Raw genomic sequence first — 3,731 nt, forward strand, 5'->3', positions numbered from 1 at the left:
AAGTGATACCTTATCAAACTTAAAAGCTTTTGCACAGCGAAGGAAACCATCAACAAAATGGAAAAAAAAGGCCTACAGAATGAAATAGAATATTTCCAAATGATGCAACTGACAAGGGGTTAACATTCAAAACATACAAACAGCTCATACAACTTAATATATATTTTAAAAACTCTCTCAAAAAATGGACAGAAGACCAAAATAGACATCTCTCCAAAGAAGACAAACAGATGACCAACAGGCACATGAAATTAGTGATGCTCAACATCACTAATCGGAGAAGGCAATGGCACCCCACTCCAGTACACTTGCCTGGAAAATCCCATGGGTGGAGGAGCCTGGTAGGCCACAGTCCATGGGGTCGCGAAGAGTCAGACATGACTGAGCGACTTCACTTTCACTTTTCACTTTCATGCATTGGAGAAGGAAATGGCAACCCACTCCAGTGTTCTTGCCTGGAGAATCCGAGGGACAGGGGAGCCTGGTGGGCTGCTGTCTATGGGGTCGCACTGAGTTGGACATGACTGAAGTGACTTAGCAGTAGCAACATCACTAATTGTTAGAGAAATGCAAATGAAAACCACAATGAGGCAATACCTCACACCAGTCACAATGGCCATCATTAAAAAGTCTATAAATAATAAACGCTTTTTGTCCATCTAGTCAAGGCTATGGTTTTTCCAGTAGTCATGTATGGATGTGAGAGTTGGACTGTAAAGAAGGCTGAGCGCCTAAGAATTGATGCTTTTGAACTGTGGTGTTGGAGAAGACTCTTGGAGAGTCCCTTGGACTGCAGGGAGATCCAACCAGTCCATTCTGAAGGAGATCAGCCCTGGCATTTCTTTGGAAGGACTGATGCTAAAGCTGAAACTCCAGTACTTTGGCCACCTCACACAAAGAGTTGACTCATTGTCAAAGACTGATGCTGGGAGGGATTGGGGGCAGGAGGAAAAGGGGACGACAGAGGATGAGATGGCTGGATGGCATCACTGACTTGATGGATGTGAGTCTGAGTGAACTCCGGGAGTTGGTGATGGACAGGGAGGCCTGGCGTGCTACAATTCATGGGGTCGCAAAGAGTCAGACACAACTGAGTGACTGAACTGAACTGAACTGAACTGAAAACATATGTGAAGAAAAGGGAACACTCTTACACTGTGGGTGGGAATGTAAATTGAGGAAGCCATTGTGGAAAACAGTATGGAGTTTCCTTCCAAAACTAAAACTAGAGCTACCATATGATCCAGCAACCCCACTCCTGGCCATATATCCAGAAAAGGTGAAAACTCTAATCTGAAAAGACACATGCTCCCCAGTGTTCACAGCACCATTATTTATAGTAGCCAAGACATGGAAGCAAACTGAGGCTCCATCAACAAATGAATGGATACCACCACGTGCAGTATCACATGGCACGCAAACATGTAAAGACAGAGAAAGATGTTTCATAGAGCACATAACTACACTTTCAACATTACGTTATGTAGGATGTGACACTCAGCTCCGGGGTAGAGGCAGGATCTTCGGTTGCAGCCTCACCCAGAAGTCCTGCTTCGAACCACAGGCAGATGCTCCTTCAGTCCTAAGACCCAACCACATCAGGCTGCATCTGGGCCAGGAGTAATGGTCAGGATCACATCTACCTCCTGATGGTTCTTATACCCATAGTCCAACCATCTTCTTTCCTTTCCCAAGGAGGCTCCTTTTCTTTTAAACATTTAAAACTCTAACAGAAGAGATTTCTAATTAAAATTAGCAGATTAAACTCTCTGTTTATTTCCATTCCCTCCCACATCCTTTCTAAAATTAAAATGAAGGATTTTTTTTTTAATGGACAAACCTACAGCTACAAGAGAATGAGAAAGAAGGTCCATCAGCCAATAAAAGATTTTGACAAAATTCTGGAAGACAGGAAGCAGAAGAAGGAGTGACAACTAAAGTCCAGAATAAAGGAAGCTGCAGATTTGAATATTGGCACAGAGAAAAAATACCGAAAAGAGCTGTGTCGCCCTACAGAATGTCAGAGAGGTTCAGTTCTCTAAGGAATCAAGTAGAGTAGTACAGCAGAGGGCAAGTAGGGCTGAAAACACGGTGGCTAATTAAAAGTCTATGTAGAATTTAAGCAACCCCTCCATTCTGCCCTTCCCCCACTTCCCCTCTGGTCAAAACAGACTTCCACCCTTCAGTGAGGAGAATAGAATTTCCTTCCCTAGAGAAATGAGTGGCCCAGAAAATAGAATTGCCCTTTATGGAATTAGAGATCCTCAGCATAACAGCAGGCTCCCACACAATCACCCCAAAGCAAAGCCCATCCCCATCTCAACATCCACTCAGGGCTTCTCATATCCTTTTTGTGCCATGCTCTTAAATATGAGCAGTTAATTGAGAATCACTGGAAAACTGAGGAATGCTTCCAAAATAAATAAAATCAGGATTTAAAAAATGACTCTACAGAGTTCACATGGGATAATGATAGATTCTTACATCCAGATCTCTTCATACAACCACTAAAACCCATGCAAATTAACAAGGAGAGCAATTCAAATCACATAAAATCTGTATCTACATTGTGACTACAAGGCAGAGATTACACAAACTTTAATTTACATGTAAAAAGATAACTAGACATATGATATCAGCAAAGCTGGCTCCAGAGCTCACTTCAGAGCAGAAAATCAGGTGAAGACTGAAGGGAAGAAGGATGGGGTCGGGAGAATCCTAGCAGTGGGAGAACATGGATAAAAGTCATCACTTTGCAAAGACAGGGTCTCATCTTGAGCAGAAGAATGCTGAGAATGATTCTCCAGCTCCGGCCACAAATGCAGGAGCCATTGCAATGTTCATGCCCAAGAAAGACCTGCTTGCCATCTATGAACTCCTTTTTAGGGAGGGGTTTGTGGTGCCAAGTAGGATGTCCACAGGCCTAAACACCCCAAACTGGCAGAAAAGAATGTGCCTAGTCTTCACGTGATGAAGACCTTGCAGTCTTACATCACCAGCCCACAGAAAGGGACAATTAGCCTGGAGACAAGCCTACTGATACCTTACCAGCAAGGCATCCAGTATTCCTATGATTACCTCCATCTGCCCCCTGAGACATGCCTACCACCCCACACTGCAGCTGTCCTGAGACTGGCTGTAGCCCAAAGGTCTGGAGGGAGAAAACCTGCAAGATTCACACGAGGGGAAGCTGACAGAGATGCCTACAGACCAACTGCTGTGCCCTCTGGTGCCTACAGGAGCCCCGTGGCCAGGCTGAGTCAGCAACCGAATTCCAATTAATAGATGTGTTTGGCCATGGATGTGGTAGGCCATCTCAGTAAAGCTGGAAGAGATTATTTAGTGTTTTTTTTGTTTGTTTTTTTTGTTTTTTTTTTTAGTGTTGAAGAAACGTCCAGGCAGACCTGCAGAAAGGAAGCGGTGGGAGAGAGAGAGAGAAAGGAGGGAGGAGGGAGAGAGAAAGACTGAGAGTAGGCCTGTCAGCTAGCAGGCCAGGGCATTAGCTACTGAGGACTCTAGGAGAGACTCAAAAAGGCTCAGGACCAAAAGTAACAGTCTCTGAAAGGCTCCCCTCCTGGGGAGAGGAAGCCAGCTTAAAAGTGGGAGGCATTACTTGGAGACTAGGAAATGAAAGAAAATGGTGGACAGGAGGAGCCCTACAGAAACGAAAGAAAATCACAGAATCAGAAGACACACCAACCTCTCCCTCACAACAGCACAAACTATTAAAG

At 44.4% G+C, this 3,731-nt stretch overlaps 1 pseudogene; it reads left to right on the forward strand.

Moving 5' to 3' along the window:
- Positions 1–2,836: 2,836 nt before the first annotated feature.
- On the forward strand, positions 2,837–3,323 carry LOC114113847 (small ribosomal subunit protein eS10-like; annotated as a pseudogene).
- Positions 3,324–3,731: the final 408 nt, after the last annotated feature.

The sequence above is a fragment of the Ovis aries genome, chromosome 1 (assembly GCF_016772045.2).
Source record: "Ovis aries strain OAR_USU_Benz2616 breed Rambouillet chromosome 1, ARS-UI_Ramb_v3.0, whole genome shotgun sequence".
Lineage (NCBI taxonomy): Eukaryota > Metazoa > Chordata > Mammalia > Artiodactyla > Bovidae > Ovis > Ovis aries.